This window comes from Amblyomma mixtum, chromosome 9 (assembly GCF_055824585.1).
Source record: "Amblyomma mixtum isolate Tamu chromosome 9, ASM5582458v1, whole genome shotgun sequence".
In the NCBI taxonomy this organism is placed as follows: domain Eukaryota; kingdom Metazoa; phylum Arthropoda; class Arachnida; order Ixodida; family Ixodidae; genus Amblyomma; species Amblyomma mixtum.
In genome coordinates this window covers 16,403,596-16,424,981 of record NC_143020.1, presented here as the reverse complement: position 1 = coordinate 16,424,981, position 21,386 = coordinate 16,403,596, and the positions used below count along the sequence as shown (strand labels likewise).

The window sequence follows — 21,386 nt, the reverse complement described above, 5'->3', positions numbered from 1 at the left end:
AAACCTCAGTTCTCAGTTCAGGGGCTCTGGCGCAGGGCCGAGGAGTTTAGGCGAAAAAAACGCTGCTGCCCTTTTTACGGTGAAATGACACCCCTTGTCAGAGGCGCTGCTTCCTCATTGTTGCATCAGTGGAGAGCCAATGACTAACAACAATACGCAACACTCACAGGTATACACCATTCGCGTGTTATCAGTGGTCGAACTGATTTGGTGTGCAGGCAAAGAACTAACCTAGAAAATTAAATAGTTTTAAGGCGGAAAAAACAGACAAGACACATAGGTAGGCTACCGGACGAAGCGCCTACCTATGGGTCTTGTCAGTTTTTTGCGCCTTACAACCATTTAATTAAGAGCCAAAACCAACTAGCCCAGCAGCAAGTGCTCTTAGACTATGTAACCTAGAAAAGTACAGTGCTGCTAGCACCCCGACCACCGTGAAATTTCACGTTCCCAATCGCACCTTGGCCCATGGAGTGATGAGCTCAGGTTCACTGGGCTGCGGACACGTGTTTTGCGCCCTCCCAGAAAATCACTCCTGCTCCCAGGATTGCATCTTTAGTGACACCTTTAAAGGTGAAATGTTCAATATTTGTACGTAAAGAGATTCAAGAAACACACACACACACACACACACACACACACACACACACACACACACACACACACACACACACACACACACACACACACACACACACACACGCACGCACACACACACACACACAGATTTCTTTCTGTTAGCGCCCGCTCAGTCATAGTAAGTCATGGCAATGTAGGCTCCAGTATGCAGGCTCCAATGCAGGCCTTCCTCCTACGAAACTTTTTCTCCCTGCTTTTTTCTGGCCTCGCGTAATGTGCTTTCAGGAATATGCATACTCGTGGTGCTCGCTTACGTTATGCTGATTGGCACTGAGAAGCGCCCCGTCATCTGGATTAAAGCATCTTTTATTTGAAGAGTCCCTCCTCAAACTGCACCGACTGCAATCTTGTGCCCTGAGTAGTGTTAAAACAAGCTCAGGAAGCCAGCTTTGGCCTGCTTTGGATGCTAAGCGCTAGCGCTATGACATCATCTTAATCAGGACCGAAACAGAGATGGCTGGTGCGTAAGGAATCGTTATCAGAAGCTCTGAACGCCACAAGAGATAATTGTTTTGAAGAAGGAGAGAAAACAATAAAACAGACTGCTGTCACCGAGCTAATAGAATCATCCCTCAGTAAATATAATTATTCTAAGGTCACTGCATAAAATTTCCAAGGGCACTATCCAGCGGCTGGAAGATTTAATAAGTGTTCCAGGTTAAAAAAAAATAACTCCTCCGAAACAACCGGTCTCCATTTTCCTTGTTAAACCTGTCAATGGCGACTTGAAACTGGGATGGAGGGGATTTCGTCGCGTTTCAAGTGGATAACAAGATTTGCATACTGCACTGAATTGCTGTAGATTAAGAAACACGATGTGGAAAGTGCCTCGACAAAAAACACTGGAAAACTATTTGGCTCGCTCTCATTGTCAATATCAACTGCCATTATCACTATCATTGTCATTATTAACAACTGTCATTATCACTTTCAACTACCACTTCTTTTTGGACACACAGGCTTTCTAGAATTCTCGCGATTCTCTTCACGACAGCGCTTAAGAGTACGACTGCAATGCAGGGAAGACACGTATTAAGTGGGACGAAGGGAACAAGTTATCCAATTAGTTCTTTCCGCGACAAATTCCATTTCCTTATGTGTTCAAGTAATCAAGCTTGATTTTTGTGGACGACACAAACTGTACTGAAGGGAGTAAGCGGTTTTGAGCGACAAGAACCTCTAATTTGCATGAGAGTTAATTCTTTGTTCAGCTGAAAAAGAATTCTCGTCAAACCTCTATCCTCCACTTCCTTCCTTCGACTGCTACATAGCAAGCTTGTTTGATGGCTCAGCGCTATTACTTTCCGGCCTCCATCATGCCCAATGTATTAGCAGGGACAACATAAATAATTAGGTTAACTTGCCGTTCGCCGCAGGAAACTTGATTTCAGCGGCAAAGCTACTAGCCTTTCTCATGCTCTTCCGCAGTTGCTTCTACCTGTCTTTGAATTTGTTCCGTCACAGTGAGGCTTATAATGAGCAAATGAGACACTAAGTGTGTTTTCTCAAAGAGAACTATTCATATTCTAGGTGCGCAAGTGCGACATCAAAAAGGCCCAAATCCAAGAAGTGCAGAATAAATTATAGCCCGGAATTTATTAAAGAAATGGAGACGCCTATGTTACTGTCTGGTTATTCAGTAAAAAACAAACAAACAGAGAGCGAGGGAGAAACTGGGAAGAGTGCCGCGAGGATAAATGGAAACAAATATACAAAAAGGAGCCGGCAGCATAAAATAATGGCCTTTTTGGGTGAGGCACATTTCATGCTGTCTCGAGACCAGGCGATATACGATCACAGTGGCGCGGGCAAGAAAAAGAATCGCCCGCTCGGCACTCTTAACCACACCGTACTTTATTCTTAACGCTCGTTTAGCTCTCCTTTCGCACGCAACGCTAAAACATACGATTATTTACGGTGGCTTTAGTGCAAAAAATACAAAAATAAGAGACCTCGTTTTGATTTCTTCCATTTATTCGCCGAAAAGAAAAGCACTTTTTATACACCCGAGAGTGCCTCAACGTTTGGGCCGCTTGAGGAACTCCAACAACCATTTCCATCCCGAATCATACAGGAAAAGAAAGTATGTCACTTCTTAGACTGTTGTATAAGCCTTTCGTGCAGGTCTCTATAACTTAGAAGCATAGAAAGAAAGCTTTGACCAGTGATGCTCCATGAGAATATGGCGCGAGATCCCCCTTCCGGGAGATATGTCGGAATTCTGGCAACGGTAATACGGAGCTTAATTGCAGTTGGAAATAATGTTTCGTGCGCGTTACTAAAGCTTTACCCTCTAACATTTACGGCCGCTTGCGGGAAGTATGATCCTGATTAGATCTACGCGCAATGCTTTCATATCAGGCATAGAGGAATATCACCGGACACTTTAAGCAAGCGACGCAAGGCCACCAGCAGCGCTATGCACTTAGCGCGATAATAGGCGCCGTATAGACTGCCCGTTTCGTGGATAGAGGAACGAGCAAGCAGCAAAGGGTATCACTCGGGCGTCGGCACAGCCGAGAAGGCCTCGCGTTAAAGAGCAGTGGCGAGGGGCGGGCTGATTACGTTTCATCGCTTGTGTCATCTCCTGGGCGGGCCGTCTCGCCACGGGCAGAGTCATCCCGCGCCGGCGCCTATATTCTCATCGTGCGGTGGTTCCTTAATAAGGACACCCAGATGGAAGGGGAGAGAGAAGATAGGACTGCATTTCCTCTTCATTTTTTTTCTCCCTAGTTTATCGTTCGAACGTGTTCCACCCAAAATCTTTGTAATGAAGAAGAGGCCGAAGGGCTTGTGCGATTGCTACAGCCTTTAGGGAAGGCTTTTACAGCTGTGTCAGGAGACGTCCGGAAATTGTGGCATCATCACAGTACAGTAGCTCTAGCGGGAGAGTAGTAGTTCTTGTGGTCGTCGTGGTAGAAGTAAGATTAACAGTAATAGTTGTAGCAGCACTAGTGGAGCATGCATTAATAGTAGAACCGCTAGATATGTTAGCATGGTTGTGCCTGTGTGAATTAATATTTATTGCGCCATTAGTCCGACATTAGGCGATTTAATTCCGACAGAGAATGCAGTATTCTTCTGTCCACCTATCGGTGAATGATGATTCCTGACATTATGCCGCGTGCTTTGTGCGTGCATTCTTGGCACTGTGAGGGACCCTCTCTCCAGGAATACATTGTCTCTCTGCGTTACCTTCATTTTCAAAACGATCTGCAGTTTTTGGTGGCATACTAACTTAGAATATGCCTCACATTCTCCCTTTACTCAGTTTATTAAACAAAATTATTGCCATTGTTTCTTATTTAAACGTATCATTAAATTTTCCAAGCCCTTTTTGCTTTGGTGCAGGATCGCCGATGACCGGCCCGTTCTTTCCATACCCAGCTATTCAGGGCAAAAGCATTTTTCAACGGGAAAGAGTTTATGAACGCAATTTTTTTATGCGTTGTAAGATTTCCCTAAAAGAATTAATGCATCCGCTGATCTTTGCTCGAAAAGCTTGACCTTTTTTGCTATTAACGTTTTTGCTAACCTCACTAACGTTTCTCATTTGTTTTCGATAGGAGCCTTAACTGCTCAATGCGAGCGAAGGAAAAGTTTCAAAAGAAGGATTTTGCTGCGCGTCGGAAAATTGAACCATTACCTTCAGTATTTTCATAATTGTCGCATACAATATTCCAATGTTAAAAATTTTCATCCAGCTATGTTGGACATAGGTTAGGTCCGTACGCTAATGATGATGATGATGATGTAGAAGCTCGATTGATACATGCTGTGCGCAGCGGAATGAAGCAGCATTTAACAAATTATTCCGTACGATACGCTGGGAGAGCGCACCTGAGTAAAAATTGTCTCCATGTCAAAAACACGTTGTTAGATAATTGTCTTTATGTCAAAAACAAGTTGTTAGATGCGCAAACTGTTGCTGTCTGCATCACTGTCTCAGAAACCACCACAGTAACCTCTGGTCGTATACTTCAGTATAACTTGGTGCTAGGCTAGTTGGTTACTCATCTTTTGAAATTGAAGGTAGCACTATTATGAGGATCTCAGGGATAGGACGACGCAACGACACAAAAAAGAACCGTTCATCCTTGTTTTGTCATCCTCTCCTTTTGGTCTCCCTAATAGCACTACCTTCAATTTCAAAGTTTCCGGTTGGCTTACGGCATCGTCCCATAACCTAGTGCTTGACTATTGGAAAATTAGTGATGACCTCTGCACGAAACGTGTATTCCCACATCTAAACAACTCTCCTGAGTTAGACAGTTTCGGAATTGTAAAATTCGGAAACTATGCCATCCAATACGAGTGCCATCTTCCATGTCCGCCTAGAACGCGTGAACGGGAGTGGCACGTTATCGAGCACGAATGATCCCCGTCTCATTTCTGGTTTGCAGTTCAGGCATACCAGAGCGACGCTCATTTAATGCGGCATGTGAACGCGGTAGTTCTCGGTTCACGCCGAAGAAAGCCAGACATGCAGCTATTAGTTCAAAGTTAATATGAATGCAACTGAAGGAATATTGAGCAATACGACTAAAACAGCAATATCTTGCCTTTGGGTGCAGTGTGATAGAAAGAGCCTGGGGTCGAGCTTAATGGTAGCGAAGTAGGCTACGCTTTACGGAAAACACGGGGAAGCAGCTCCTTCGCGAAACCACACGCTGAACAGAATGCGCATGTTCCTCTTACTCTGTGGAGTACCGGAGCATTTGACACGTACCAAACTAGAGGGACCTGTATAACGGCGCTAAAGAACCAGCTCTAAATACTATTAAAGACGAGAATAAAGAAAAGAATTCATGCATTTAACAGTTTAGCGAGAATTAAGCCAAGAAAATAGAAGATAGAGGGGATTTTAGCACTGAAAGAAAGTGTCCATGTGTCATCTGGAATGAAAGACTTTTTTTATGTGTTATTTGACATACTTTCGAGCCATTCTTCACACTGCGTGTCACTGATATGTGGAAATGAGGAAAAATTTTAGATTTAAGGAATCTTTAGCAGAAATTTGATATATCCCTGAGCAAACCACTACAACGACAGTTGTATTTTGAACGAAACTTACCACAGACAGTAGGAAACCTAACACTTGACGCGTATTCGACAAGGTGAAGAGTAGTCAATAGTTAAGCTTTAATGGCCGACTAGAGCGTTTCGGGGAATGTAAGCACAAGCCGGCCATGCTGGCTTGCGAGTTAGAAGGTAAGCATGGTTAGTTACTCCAGGCACTGTATTTTTGCAGTTTCCCAATTCCCTCTCACTTCCCTTCCTCGTTTCCCCATATCCGGAGGGGCCAGACGAAGCTGTGCTCCCTTATGTCTTCCAGGCCACTGAATAGCTTTCGTCCAGATGGCAGGCCTGCGGTACATTACGAGTATCTGGGAAGCATTAAGGAAAGGACGGGCTCCCTCGCCGCCCCGTTAATGCGGCGACCAGACAGAATATCGAGCTTGCGAGGACGTCCCCCTCCCTCCCACGTTAGTCCCCGCAATCGCCAGATCCGCGACGCGACCTTCGCGGCGGCGCCAGCGGGCCGACGACGACGACCGGCGTCGCTGGGCAACGCACTTGGGCGCAGACCAAGCTGGGAGACGCGGTGGCGTCATCGCTGCAACTGTTCTTGGTGTGGCCCGGATACGAGGGCACTGTCGTGAGATAAGCAGTGTCGCCTCTGAACTTGAGATGGTGCTGGCTACGAGATTAGGGTGCCTTAGAACCAAGCAAAGAACGATAACTAAGATGATGACTAATGTAGAGAGTATGGAAAACCTCAATTAGAAATTAAGCATGTTTTGATAGAAAAGACAGGCAGAGTAAGTACCCCAAGGCTCTAAAGTTGAGACAACGAAGGCAAATGAATCGGCGGTAGAGAATAGTAGGAAACGCTTGGAATATCTGTGGACTAAAAGGACACTGACTTAAAGAATGAAGTTGAGGATATAAATTTGAAATAGATTATAACTGAATAGAATATGTGCTTTATAGAAGTGAATTCCTAGATTTACAATAGAGGTTGAAATATTGGTCGGACAAATATGAAATGCAAGACCAGTTTATTTGGCGATGCTGAGGTTAATGGGAGCAGCAGAGTGGAAAGTCCGCTGTCAGACAGGTCTGGCAGGCTCCGAGCGAAGGCAATGCGGCTAGGGGAGTGTACATCTTCTCTACAATGGCCCCCGGAGAGAAGATGAGCCATATTGGGGAGTTATGAAGACGACAAGACATCCAGGCCGTAGTAAGGCTTCAAGAGCTGGACATGCACAGTCTCGTGGCCACGTCAGCGGAGATCGGTGGACACTATGAGCAGGTCAATAACAGTCTCCAACTTTCTTGGGCATCACTTTTAAATGTTGGGCAATCGTAGAATATTGTTAATATTTTTTATACACATGAATGAAGTATCTAATCTTGCGTTGCGCAGTGAAATATTCATTTTAATGGTTGTCGTTCGCTCGCGTCGAGTAGTTAAGACCAATGGTACGCTTTTGACAATAAATAACAAAAAAGTATACGCGTCCCGAGAAGGTACCTGCGGATATACTGACCGCTGTAGTGGGACCTTACAGCACGTAACACAGTGCGTCCATAAATAAGTTAGTTAAAAAAATTGCATAGAACTTCTGGCTGTGATTAACACGAGATGCTTGCTACATTACGCGGTGCGGGTCCCATGATATTTGGAAATAAGATTGTTAGAGAGGCTGGGAACGCTGACTGATATTAATAGACATGCGAGTGAACCAAGAAGGAAAGCCGGTGGAACCTGATCCTGGTCATAAGGTTTTCTTAGGGCCACTGAGTTTTTGTCGGGAGTGACCGCCGCTCTTCTGAGTGCTGGGTAGCTTCTGACGCATTTGTAGACTCTTATTGTCAGGATGGTAGGGGAGAACTGTATCAATGGGAGCGGATAGATGCCGGCCATATAGGAGAAAGAACGGAGAGAAGCCTGTTGTAGATTGTGTGCCAGTGTTGTGGGTGCAAATAATACTGAGGAGATTGAGGTCCCAGTTCTTACGGTTGGAAGCGACGTTTGTAAAAAGTATGGAGCCTAAAGGGGTCCGCTTCTGAACCCTGCAGCGCGGCACCTCATGCATACTCAAGGACTCTAATCTCACGAGCGCGGAAGGAATTTAAGTTCTCATCCCTCCCAAGCTTAGGAGTGTCAAATAAGCTAAAGAGCCCCGCTACACGGCTTGGAAGCAAACCCCTTGGCTGTATATTTTTTACCAAGACTACATGGCAAGCATGTCATCTAGAGTGAGTAAATCGCTAGTTTAAAATGTGTGTCTTCGAGACGTAGACGATGTGAGTCCAATGTACATTGCGCTCTACGAGCAAGGCTCTTAATTAACGACGTCAGACAAGAAGACACGTCCTCTGTCAGCTCATGAGCAGCACCGCTTTGAAGAATGAATCGCTGCAAAGTGAGGGACGCATCATATCGAGGTGCAGTAGTCGGCAACGGGGTGGTTTTAGTGTGTTTCGTCAGTGGCTAAACGGCGATAATAATCCAGCGGTTACCAGAAGCAGTGCACGGAAGAGGGTCGTATGAATTAATTTCAACGGGGTCGAAGGGTCGAGGCGCACAAGGTAGTCACTTAAACTCACCGGCCGAGTGACAAGGGAGGTACGAGCGGAGCTATTTGAGTACTGATGTGTACAAGCCGTGACAGCACCATCTGAGACAGTTTAGGGTATGCGTCTTGAACACTCTGGCCTGACCCCATTGAGGTCAGCTTGGAAAGATGCACAGGTGTGGGCTCGTACATGTGGAAGGACCCGAAACCATTTCCGCCCGCCGGTTTTAATTTTAAGCTAATAAAAGTGGTTAGCGCGAATGTCAAAATGCGTTACTGGGCGGTGAAGAGCATGCGATTGTGGAACCGGCGGATAAATCCAGAAGGGAAGCAATCTATGGATATTCCAGTTGTTCGGAAATCATGCGATTAATGGCGAGTGAAGGCGCGGATTCGAAAGCGAATAGGCTGACCATCTGGGCTGGTCCCGGCGAGCTGAAGAAAGCATCAGCGACCTGATGTTTCCAGCCGGACCGACAGACGACGCAGATATACTATTATTACCTTGGAGATGGAGAGCCCATCGAGCCAAACTGCCGGATTGGTCTTTTGGCAATGAAAGCCAACAATGGACATGGGGGAGCGTGACTACGTCAAGTGGACGGCCATAAACCTAAGGACAGAAATTTACGAGGGCCCAGATGATAGCGGAGCACTTTTTTTTGCGTCAGAGAGTAGTTGCAATCTGCCTACGTGAGTGTGCTGCTGGCAAATGAAAATGCGTATTCGTCAAATCTAGAGTTGAGCTGTGCGAGCATAGCACCGAGGCCGATAACACTTGCATCCGTTGGTGCTTCAGCTCAGTGCTTGCAGGTCCGAATGGTGCAGGATGGGTGGTGTCGTGAAGAGACTGTGCCAGGTGTTTTAGGTGTCGTGGCATTCTGGGAGTGAAATCGATAAGCCCACATTGCTGTCGAGGCGCTCATCAGTCAAAGGGCAAGCAATGGAAGCAAATGGGAGAAGTGGCCTAATAACATCCGTGGTTCTTTAATAGAGGGAGGTTTGGGAAACGCAGTCAGAGGACGAAGTTTGTCGGAGTCTCGGCGGACACCCTCCTCTGAGACAACGTTATCTAAATCGTCAACTCACGAGAAGGAGGCGACACTTTTTAAGTTGAGCTGCAGGCCAGCGTTCGTTAGCCAAGTGAAGGCGTGCTTGAGGTGAGAGATATGAGACTAAAATTTGGGGATAACATCACTACGTCGTACAGGTAACAGAGATGCGTCTTCCATTGCAGGCCATGCATAACTACTCATCATACTCTCGAAAGTACCAGGGCCATTGCAAAGCTGAAAAACATCAGTGAAAATTCGCAAAGGCCGTCAGGTATCACAAATGTGGTTTCAGGGCTGTCTGCGGCTGCCAAGATAATTTTCCCACTTGCGAATGCTCGCAAAAGAAATAAATTAGGCGAAGGTTGCATGCCAGGTGCAGCGAATAGTGAGCACTAGCAAGTCGAAGTTGCGCTTTTGAAATTGTTCGATTTGCTTTGAATGCTCATGCCATGCTTGGGCAGGCTCCGATTTTGTGTCCCCTGGGTGAGAGCTAAAACTCGTACTTCATGGTGCGATACATGTGTTGCCATGGAATTCAGCATCCTACGTGCAGAGCATCAGTTGAGGGCTGTGTACAGACACAACTCGTTGTGTGTTAGATATAACGGATGCTTAGAGCCCTTACAGGTGCAGGTGCACCGTTCAGAGGACGACTCTTCGTCTCACTGCATCCATGACCCGCCATCAGATCGGACGTGTGTGCCACGCCGCTGCGGGCGGCTTTGTGGTAGCTTCGGCTGCCACTGCACAGGAGTTCAGGATGCCTCTACTCGTTTCAGGATGTTTATTGAGCGGCGTCTCAAGGCGTTTGGCGCTGTCTAGTTGAGTCTAGCCGTCCGCACCGCCTGGTTATGACGAAGTTATTGCATTCTTGAAAGAGCCAAAACGAGGCATAGACGCTGGAACAGATGTGCATATGGGGGGACGCGGACATCGGTTTCTGCGTCCTTGCCTTGTTCGGCTGTTTCAGGAATGAAACCCCCGCTTCTACACTTGTCAAGGTAGCGCGGGGCGTCGGCCATGTATACAGGGCGGTCCCTTGATCGCGGATGCACGAACAGCTTTTGTCAATAGTTTAGAGCGTGGGACGTTTGCTTCTGGGCCACATCGCATGACTCCTTATACATTCCGTGAGTTCCACATCTCTTGAAGGTGTGATGAATTTTCATCCTCATTCTTCTAAAAGTTAAGACTTCCGCGGCTGCTCGAACCTATGACCTCAATTCGAAAAAATTGAGGAATTTGAAAGAATTGAGGTCATACGTAGTTTAATGTGAAAACGTCCAAAAGCATAGAATCCAGGTGCCTTTTTGCCCATGCGTTTCCCACTCAATACCTTTTCATCTGCTTAGATTACTTAGCTTAGTATGCATCGGATCTTGCCACTCGTAGCTCTCTTCTGCCTTTCGTTAATCTTCTTTCTGCTTTTAGTTTTTATCTGTACATCACAACATTTACGCGAAGTTTATGGTGTGGTGGAACACCCTAATAGACTTTGGGGCTAAAATTCCCCGAGCATTCTTAGCGCAGTGTAAAAGACATGTCGAAAGGTAGACCGCAATGAATACAGGAGCCAAAGCCAGTTTTCTCCCATTGCTTTGAGGTATATAGTTGGCAATGTGTAGGACATTAAATAGTTTCCTGTTTATATAATGTGGGCAAAAAACTTTAATATATAGCTATGCATTATATACTGAGATGCAGTGCATCCTTGGCTTTTGGTTCCGGATTTGGCTTACAACCCATTAAAAAAAGCTTTTGCGCTAACATCGGGGGTGGTATTCTGCCGGTGTCGCCTTTTGCGACATGTCGCATATGGGCGGGGCCTAGAAAAGTGCTTACAGATGCTCGAAGAAACGGAAAAAGCCGCCGACACTTTCGTCTGCGGTGCATTCATTCACTCCGAGAAGCGACAATTTACCACTGCTGATTCACTAGCAGCAGTAGTTTCGTATCGTTTATAGCAAGAATATTTGCCATCACATGACGTCTAATGTTCAAAAAAACATTTGCAAATTTAATATAAACTCGCTTTACTTCATTTAAGTCTATAAAACACCGCGAAAAAGCTAAAAATCTATTTTTCTTTCGTTCCGGACGGTTGTGCTAGGTTTCGGCTGCGTTTCGGGCAGTTGCAGACGGTAGCAGTGTAGCTGGAGGTCCCATTAGGCTTGCGCACTCCAGAATCGAGAGCGTATCTAAAAAACTAGGCTGAATTGCAGCTTAAACTTTATCGTCGAAGCAAGGTAAGTCATAGCGAAAAGTAACAACACCAGTAGTTGCCGGTAAACATGCCGACCGGAATCGCAAGGACTGCTGAATGGGCTGAAGCGGGCGGCTCTCGCTTGAAAGGACGTCGCCATGTTTTCACGCCAAGGGCACAAAAGCCGCAACTGCCGATTGCGTTCGTACGCTAACGGTAGCCCGTCGCCCGCGCGAATCGCTTCAGCGCATTCCGTTGTTCGACTAAGCGTAGTAAATTGGGGCGACGTCACGATGACGTAGCAGGAAGGCGGGTCCGTGTCGTCACGCCGCCGTCACCGCGGCTCGAGCCAATCAGCGAAGAGCGAATGCGACATGTCGCAAAAGGCGACACCGGCTGAATACCACCCCAGTTCAAACTGATCTAACAGCTTTCTTTCATGGCCTTACATCCTTGCGACGTTCAACAAATTTTGACAGGACTATAGCTTTAAATGACACAGGATACCCAGAGAGAAATTATCAATTGAAAATCAATTCTTGGGATCAACTGTAGAGGGGCACTGCACGAAGAAACAGAAATATTAAGGGGATGTCAGATTGCATGTGAATTTTGAGCGTTTTTTTTTTGTTTTCATTGAGAAGTGCCTGCATATGCATATTTGGCCGTCAGTTTGTGGTTTTCGCATCACTATTCTCTGCCGTTTTCCTCCTAAGTCGTCCTATCGACGTTTCTTGAATAGCTAAACGATGCAAGACTGCAAGATTCAAGTTGCATGCTAGCACCTGGCATTACCAATAATGAAAGTTTGTCCCATTTACTGCATAACAAAAAGCGACTGGCCCAATCTAACCGGCTTTGCATAGCTCGAAACTGCCGCAGAAGGCTATGATGCTGGCGCTATTATGGAACTGAGAATGGTTCCGGTTTTGCATTCGTAAAACGCACATCCAAACCGCAGCTTTTGAAATACATTTTGAACGGCTTCTTTCACGATTTTTGTAACGTGTGTCCTCAGTAACATGGAAATAATGCTACAGTTTTCAGGACCTCCTCCGCACCGCACGTGTGGCATGGCGATCTTGCGAATGCCTTTACTCTCTACGCCAAAGTGTTAGTTTGCTGCGCTGAGTAGTCCGGACTCCCCGGTCTGGTCAGAGGACCGATTGATAAACCCGATGTCAGACACCCTTGCAAGAGTTTCGATAGGATTGAATGACGGCTGGCCTACAATCATCTCTTATGGCACCAGGTAGTTTCTTTTGGAAATCTTTTTCTATCTGTCTAAATTCCTTTGTTTGGTTACTTCTTGCGAAGATACCTGGTAGTTAAACATGGCCACTCGGAAAAAGTAGTCAGTCATCTAAACGCTGCGTGACGGGATGGATTTGCAGCCCGGAGTCCAATGATTCGTTGTAACGACGCCAACCGTCGATGTTAGCCATGATGGCGTAAGATTGCATAAGCAAAGGTCTAAACATCAGAAAAGTTTTCCCGCCTGATGACCGGGCACCCGTACAGATGGAAACGGAGGGCTGTCAAAATCCGTGCGCGAGAGGAAATAACAACAAAGGGTAAAAAAGCAAGTGAGAAACAGTAATTCGAGCCAAGATTCGAGCAGATTCGAGCCTGGGGAAGAGTGACCCTGACCTGCTTCTGCAGACTAGGGAAAGTGAAGGAAAGGAAAATGTAGATTGGTTTGGTTTTAGTTTTATGGGGTTTAACGTCCCAAAGCGACTAAGGCTATGAGAGACGCCGTAGTGGAGGGCTCCGGAAATTTCGACCACCTGGGGTTCTTTAACGTGCACAGAAAATGTAGAGTGCAAACGGAAGGTGAGGAAGTGATAATACACTAAGTTTCACAGATTGCCATGGACAATGCAGATGTCCACACAGCCATCGGCTCGCACTGTGAACTTTCTGGAACCAGTATTAAAGCTCCTCAGAACAACTCCGCCACGAGATTCAATTGCTTTATTAGTTACATTTACGTGTATTGCGTTTTTTTATCATAGCGTAAAAAAACATATAATGGGGAGAGCTCGTGTACGGCGTACAAAGTTACGATGACTTCGCGGCTGAGTGGTGATAGCAAAATAAAAATAAAAATTCAGTACATTTAGAGCAGGAAACCTACAACTTCTGGTCAAAGAATTTGGGTTTCTTCATTTTTAAGCCCTTTTTGCGAACTTGTTAACTGCCACTTTTTCCCATTAAGTAATAAAACTAGCAAACATGACTCTCTGCTCTAACATCGCTTGTCCTATACATCATTTCCCTCAACGAAAAGACAATAGAGGTAGATTTCATCGCTTTCATTGGCTCTACGGGAGCCTGAAAATGAAGCAATGAATGTCGTCCAGCAAGCAGAGCCTAATGAAAAAGACACCGTGCAGAGGGAGTCTATTGTGGCCGGCCGACTCCATCAAACACTCATTTGGCCGCCTCCGTGCCTATGCACGGCCGACACGAATGCCCACTTCGGGGGCAAGTCGGGCGCATCACACAATGGCATCCCCTAACGGCCCATAGTTAATGAGCAGACCCTAGACCCAAATGCATCGTGACCTCACGCCTGTGCACGGTCTCTCCCCCACCACCCGCCTCCCTTTTTTCCGCTGCGCTGGGTAGCGTCAAGCGATGTCATATCTCACCGAGCCAAACGAGATGGGGCGCGGCCCGATACTTGGCCATCCATTACGCGCTTGCTCCGTCCCTGTAAACCCTTATTCGCTCATCAGCCATTGATTAGGGGCGTCTGGCGTCAGCGGTTTGCCCATACCCTCTCGCGAAAGCCGAATTGCAGCAGAGGAAATTGATTTTTATTAAGGAAAAGAGGGCGGCCGAGTAAACTACATTCGTTGGAAGGTGCTACAATCCGTGTCGACAGTTTTTTTTTTGTTTCCTTAGTTTTTTTCTGTTGACTAAGTATGCGGTTTTCTTTGTTACGCTGAACGCTTTGCTCCTGCTCTAACGTGATGAGAGCAGTAACAGCAGTTTTTGTCGTGTCTCATGAAAGAGTGGCTCGAATCACCGGACTAATATGCAATCATAATTCTTTATGTTAGGAGGGTCTAATCGGTGTTCTGGAATGGAAAACACGTCTATGTGCTTTTATTCTGGAGACCATCAGTTTTACGGCGACTGATGTTTTTTTCAATTGCCAGGGAATAGTGTAACTGACAATGCACTGAAGCTATTTGACTATACCCCTGTCGCATTTGGCTCTCCAGTCAATGCTCCTGGTATCATGGTCGTCATTTTATTTCACCGATACAGGTCTCACAGACAGTTACGTGAATTCGACGAGCAGGCCGACGTGCTGGTATAAAGACTTGAATGGAATTTCAGCGCTGCATTTTGAGCCTGCGTTGTTTTATATAGGTGAACCAAGTTAATTCATGTATTTAATCAAGTGATTTCAGGCTTGGCTGTACGGTTTCCTCCTTTCGACCCTTTGTTACATTTCTCACCTAGCATACTTACTTGCCTTTAACCACTTTTCGTTGAAAACAGACAGAAGCCTAATTTATGAAAGCATAAAAATTGTTTCATGCAGCGTTATTTAATTGATCCTTTAATGAGAAGCTCTAAAAGTGTCCTCTCGATACTGCCTAAGAAGCATTAAGATTGTAAAGCTGAGACGCACTTCATCGCACACACACAGCTATTAATAATCCAAAGTACCCTTACTGTAAGAGGATTTTTATTTAAAATTAAACGTACCGCACATAATCATGGCTTTCATCGAAATCGGAACAGAGCAGTACCTCTAAAGCGAGGCGGTGCCGACAGAGCGTCCATTTTGTGACTCACGCCTCAAAAGACGCCGGCGCCGGAGGGCCTTCTCCAAGTTCGCTTTGTTGCGCAAAGGGATTCGGCGGTGAGCTTGAGAGCTTCCCTTTGTTGCAGTACGCCTCGCATAAATGGAAAGAAAAGGAAAGATGCGAAACATATTGTCCACGTTTTTGGAGGGAACACAACATGATGTCCTTGTACGAAAACACACATGCGCTCTAGTGACTACGAATAAACATTTAAACTGCATGAGCAAACCTTCATTTTTCTGCTGTGTAGAAGGAGAGCCGTTTGTTACAAGGGTTTGTTGCAATATACAACAAACAGGATTACGGACGGTTACCATGTTAGCAAACTGAAGGCAAAAAGCTCCCGCATATTTGTGATTGAAAAGCCCAAAAATATGCTTCAGACGTTTTTGTTGCAGTAAAACGTCTGAATCTTTAATCAAAAAGAATGAGCGGTCCTACATAAGCGAGCCATCTGTCTTTAGCATAGAGATAGAGTGGTTGCTTTTTGCCGGAGATGGGAAGATGACCGGACTTGATTTTTTCACTTGCATGAACGCTTGTGCCAGAAAATGGCATCAAGTGCGTGGACGAGCCAAAAATAAATCATTTGTAAGTCCGCCAAAAAGTGTGTGCGACTACATCTGGTCCTGTGTCTCTGTTTTCACGACATTGCAGAAAACACCTTTTATAATTATTTATGTAATTAAATATATTTTTGGTCAGCTGTGCTGCTCGCTCACACTTGAAGCAAGAAATCCGTAACTCTGTCAGTATATGTGTTGCACACCTTGGGATGGTCACAAGTGCTTTCCTCCAGAATGATGCATTGATCTGCCAGAGTTGTCCAGTTGAAAGAGATGCTTCAAATGCCTTCCACTTCCAGACCTGCCCTCTTAAGACTGCCTAAAATGGTTTATATGAGGTTGCCTGCTGATAAAAGTTTTGCCTTGCGGAAATGTGATGCGTACCTCCCTTGAGGCAGCCATACCGTATGTTAAGTTTTAGGAAATAAAGTCCACTTTAAGCATATTTTTTGTCTTTTACGTGAAGATCATTCAAAATAAGTCTATTGACTAATTAAAGTAGAGTGCTTATGTTGGTTTCAAGTGGTAAATGTAAAGATAATGTCGTGTATATAGCCTGAATGGTTACATGGACAAAAGTACGATGGAATAAGGGAACAAGGAAGTCAGTACACCTTTCGAACTGACAGTGTAAAATTTTTCCGCAAGCTGCGATATAGTTCAGCGGTGGGCTGTCGTCGCAACTTGACGAAGCCCCTGCCTTGCACGCCACGATGCCAGAGGCAGGTTAGAATTCATTGTCGTGCAAGGTAGTTAAAACACCACACAGTTCATAAATGAAAATTAGACAGATGCGCTATGTCTCTTTTATAGGAAAGAGAATTGTGTTTTCATTTCATATACAGGTATTTAATGATGCCAACAAAATTGTTCCTTGTAAGTTTCTGCTTTGGTGTGGCTCTTTTCTCGTGGCTTCATATTGTACAATTTTGTGCATATTCTTTGTCATCCTTGTATCTAACCAGGCTATACGTTATGTTCTGTTTTTCAGATGCCAGGGTCCATGCATGTTATTGAGAGGAAGCACCTAAGGCGACATAGGAGCTGCGAGTTTAACGTTACTTTTTGTATTTCGGCAACTAACAAACCACTTATGAGCAATAAATGCCTTCAAAAGATATCAATTTTTGCAGCATCTTTCATAAGATATTTCATAATACAAAAAATTTTGGCTTCAGAAATATAACGACTTCCAGTATTCTGGGAAGCCTTGATCAAGGAGCAAGAGAAAATTCAAACGACCGACAGGAGCAACAGTTGAGGTCGTTTCAAGAACGATGAACACCAGCTTGACCTTGCTTAAGCCCTATAGCATATACACAAATATGGACCGGAACTGTACAGAATTATAGATGAACTGTAGAAAAAACACCCAGGCGGTCGTATTAGGCTAAATGTGTTGAGATTAACGAAGAAAAATTTTAAGTATAGAGAAATTTTTCCTGGCGTGTTTTCATTTTTAAAATAATGTGTAACCGATTAGAATGAATGTATCACTACATGGTATTTAGCTATGACAGCAAAATCGTTTATAATTAAATTTCTTGTTACTGTTTCGGTTTCATCAGCCGACTGATTACTGTGATGTGCAGAAGGTGTTTAGGTCGCGTGAGGCATGAAAAAGTAATATAAATGCTGATACATCATTTGTTGTCATATCTCCGCGAACGAACAGTATGTGTCAGCCATTATAGTGTAGTTTGATTCTTGCCTCACGAGGCGTTAAAACAAATACAAATCACAGAAGTTTCTTGGCTGGTGAAGCCGAAAGACATCCAGAAATTACCTTATAAATTGTGGTTATACATGGATCGTGATACATTGATCTCTGTATTTTAATGTGTAACTCATCGCTTACAAGAAGAAGCGCAACTTAAATTTGGTGCCTGCCGTCCAGAATTGATGCCACAGTGTACATGAAAAGACCTCAGGCTGTCATATTTACAACCTAAATGTATTTCAGATTGAAAATGTCGTTTAAATGATGCCACACAGTACAATGAAAAAACGCCATGCCGTCATATTGACAACGAATCGTTTAAATGACGCCATGCTGCAATATGAAAAGACGTGAGGCCGTTATATTGAAGGCTCAATTGTACTCCTAGTTGAAAAGCAAGACGTCAAAATGATAAAAAACACCGTCATTTGAAAATGACGGCCGGCAGTCATTTTGACGGTTAGATGCTTGGAAGTAGGGCTGCCCACATATTTCCCGTCATTTTGAAAGATTTTTTTTTACAGTGAGTGTACACTCTGAGGTGTCGTTGAAAACATAATAATCGTGTTCTATACTAAAAAAAATAATTAGCGAGAACTTGCACTGTCCACAGATTTGGTACTGCGCTTTGAGAAAGGAAGAATAAAAGAACAGAGTTTGAAGGAAGCCATCCACATAAGATGTCGCCAGCCATACAAGAGAGCTCCTTCACGCTTCAGTAAGGCTGCATTGTTAAGTAACTAGAGCAACTACTGGTTCTAGTTGATACATCAGCCTTACGCTTTGGAAAGCGATAGCTGCTTAAGTAAGATAAGGGTGTTTGTAATTTTTTAATATAAAATTCCTCTACTTTCACTGCGCTCGCGGTAGGAGCATCACTTCGCGATATCACCGCGTCGGCTTGATGCCGAGGCCTCAGTGATGCACTGAGAGGGTGGAATGGAAAGGGGAGGAATAAAAAAAAATTTAGCGGAGCTTTAGGATTTCATGTTTACTTATATCCTGTGTATTATTCCCCAAAGTGCCCCGCCGCGGTGGCTCAGTGGTTACGGCGCTCGGCTGCTCACCCGAAAGACGCGGGTTCGATCCCGGCCGCGGCGGCTGAATTTCTTGAAGGCGAAATTCTAGAGGCCCGTGTACTGTGCGATGTCAGTGCACGTTAAAGAACCCCAGGTGGTCGAAATTTCCGGAGCCCTTCACTACGGCGTCTCTCATAGCCTCAGTCGCTTTGGGACGTTAAACCCCAATAAGCAAATAAGCCAATATTCCCCAAAGTAACAAGGCCAGCCACAAACTCAGAAGGCAGGCTTTACAGTAATGAATTTACGCTAGGTGAAAAGGTACCATTATCTGAAAACCAGGCGGTGCAATGAACCTGGCAAAACAGAGTGGGAAACACACTACAAGAAGCGGTAATTGCGCGATCCACGCAATCTGTAGACGCAGCTGGCTAGCACCCCTGGACCGGACAGGAGACTGGAGAAGTAACCTAATTTCTTTAAGGACTACGTCAGTGAGTTCCGTCCAACGAAATCAAGAGGACTACAGATGAATTACTAGATCGCCACGTGAACTGAGTGTCAGGACCATGGATTGTATGAGGTTCACTTTGCGAGTAAGACTAAGTGTACATAAACAGGGTGTTGCGTACTCAACATCGGATGCTCAGTAGTGATAGATATACATCAATGCTTGAAGCGCGCTATGCAAGGAAGCACCGAATCAGTTACCATGAGAGGGTTACCATGAGAAAAAATTGCTGAGCTACGATGAAAAATGCAGCCACAAACGGCCCGATACTCGATGTCGATATACGAATTCGAATACTCAATGCCGACATCTTTCCTTCAGCGGCGCCCGATGGAAGAAGGCGAGTACTAAATGTAACTACATGCGAAAAACTCCATGCCCCATGAATATTCGCATGCCAAAAGCCAATGAGCTCCGTGAGGTATTACTTGCCGCAGACAAAGACTATAGTCTGTACTATACGGATGGCAGCTACGATATGTGAACTCTGCGAAAAAGAAATAAGGCGGATTTATGTAATAAGTGCAACAGCGGCTAATAGCAACCACGTGCTGTTCTTTTACTCAATATGTTGGATTTCACAGACAAAAGAATAGTTTACCTTAGACACCACTTGGATCAAATACGAGCCGCATTTACACCGATTTATAGAGGTGCGAAAATGCCCCTAGTGATTGGTATTGCTGTGCTCTAGCCGATTCGTGTTGCATTAAATGCTAGTGTAAAGTTGGAATGCACGGGTTTCGCATTCTCTTGGAATAATCTTTCTCATCGCAGTCCGCATTACTTCCCTACCTTTAAATGACGAACGTTTTGTTTTCTTGATATAGTTCAGAAAATAATCAAGGTGTGGAAATATTCCTGCTCTTTAGCACTAATTTCTAAACGAACAATGCTAAGTTTGTTTAATTAGCTAATGCGATAGGGTCTGTGTTGCGATTTACGGCTCTTGGGTGCGGAGAGTATAGTTGGACGTCCTTGCTTGAACAATGCGTCAGAAAAATATTCTTCGTGAGAATAAAGCACTCAGCAGCATATTTCACATGTAAGTGGGTTGACAACGTACATTGTTCAAAGCAGACGTGCGCTAAGTCTCAGAAAGGCGTTTCTCGGAAAATTGACGCGTAATATTGTTCATACATCCCACTGCAATATCCCCGTGGAATGAAAAATTATTGAAAAATGAATTCAATATTATCATAGAAGGATGTCAACAGGCGCAGCAAAAAAAAGTTGCTGCCTTAATCTCAATTTTTCGCAGTGATTATACTTTTATAAAAAAAAACCGCGTGGCACGCAAAAACTTACCTGTGTTCTGAGGAGGTTGGCGGGCACGACGGGAAATCTCACTTGAGACCGGCCGTCCAAATCCACGGCAGTAATCCACACTTGACCGATGCGCGCACCTTTATCAACTCGCAAAACTTCAGTCGCGCCAAGAATCACTACACTGCACAATGTGTCGCTGTTCACCCAATCGTAGACAGGAGGCTACTCACTAACAAAAAGAAACGATCAAAAACTTTCGTCGCAGTCTTTCAGGGATAACACCCGCGTAAACAAAGCACCAAAAGCATGGCACGGAAACTTCAGGTCACACCATCCGTCGTCACGTCACCGGTTCGGGAAAACGCCTTTCTCCAGCCTCTTCTCATGCGACAACTGACTTCCTTTCTTTCTTGTTGTTTCCCTGCCGCGACTGCAAGCAGACGACGCGCAGCAGAGTGGCACGGCGCAGCAGACGACACCAGCCCGCTCGCTGTGGCAGAAAACAGCTTTGTGGGTCGAACTGTTTTTGCTTTCTCGCCAGGAGAGAGAGAGAGAGAGAGAAAGAGTGAAATCGACGGCGTCGCAGATATTGAGAAACGGACCTCGCTGGCGCCCCGAAGAAACGAACGTCCAAACAAAAGAAGGAACAACAAAAACAAAGGTGGGACGAAGCACCGCCGCCCAAGCGGCGACGCGCGGCCAAGTCGCGACCCCGGCTGGCAGGCCTAGCAACAGGCGACTGAGAGACGCCGGCCGGCCGGGGTTCTGAACCTGGGGAGCGCTCGCGCAAGCCTAGGGAAAAGATGGCAGCGAAAAGAGCGAGAACCTAGGGAATCGCGGAGCTTGCGCCCCACCTTGGCAGCAAGCCGAAACGTTCCACGCCCGGGCTGGTCCGGAACTCGCTTGTTCTGGGGCTTTATTCGGGACCTTCGATTGGCATCCTCAGTTTTGGTTTTTTTGATTGCTTTGCAAGGATTAGGACGAGCCACCG

General features: G+C 45.3%; 1 protein-coding gene across 2 annotated transcripts in view; it reads right to left on the bottom strand.

The window, feature by feature from the left end:
• LOC149328391 (uncharacterized) overlaps positions 1–21,137 on the bottom strand; it is a 223,805-nt gene extending 202,668 nt beyond the window's left edge. For both annotated transcript variants that reach the window (XM_089561824.1, XM_089561825.1), the window contains exon 1: positions 20,435–21,137. The gene's annotated coding sequence lies outside the window, so the exon portion shown is untranslated. The remainder of the gene's footprint in view (positions 1–20,434) is intronic.
• Between the last annotated feature and the right edge of the window lie 249 nt (positions 21,138–21,386).